The sequence below is a fragment of the Brassica oleracea genome, chromosome C1, assembly GCF_000695525.1.
Source record: "Brassica oleracea var. oleracea cultivar TO1000 chromosome C1, BOL, whole genome shotgun sequence".
NCBI lineage: Eukaryota > Viridiplantae > Streptophyta > Magnoliopsida > Brassicales > Brassicaceae > Brassica > Brassica oleracea.
In genome coordinates this window covers 5934148-5934715 of record NC_027748.1, presented here as the reverse complement: position 1 = coordinate 5934715, position 568 = coordinate 5934148, and positions in this window count along the sequence as shown.

Sequence of the window (568 nt, the reverse complement as noted above, 5' to 3'; positions counted from 1 at the left end):
AAACCCTAATCGAATATTTTGAAATCAAAACTGTTTTCGGTTTTGATCATTGAGGTTTTAAATCTGATTGAATCTGATGCTATGTTGCTAGAATTGTTTGACCGCTAAATTGATAGTTTATTTTCTCATCCTGTTTGATTAATCGTTCATCTGATTTAAAATTGTTTAAACCGACCAGCTTGTTAAAACATTGATTGAATCCGATAGGTTGTTAGCTTGCTTTGCTTATATAATCTGATAGGTTGATAGATTGATTGAGGTTTACTTGTTTAAAATCCGAATGATCTGATTGCATGATTCTTGAGGTTTAAATCCGTGTGAGTTGGGATTGATAGTTTTTATAACCTGATTGAATGATTTGAGGTTATACGCATGATCTGATTATTATGACCTTTGCATGATCTGATTGTTTTAAATTGAGGTTCCATAATTCCACTCATGTACATATAGAATCAGTATGCTAGGTTTGCATTATAACCATATGGCCGCATGAAAACATATTGAAATTGCTTGTTTGGTAGATACCCTTGCTTGATAAATCTGTGTGACTTATAATCTGTGTGACTTA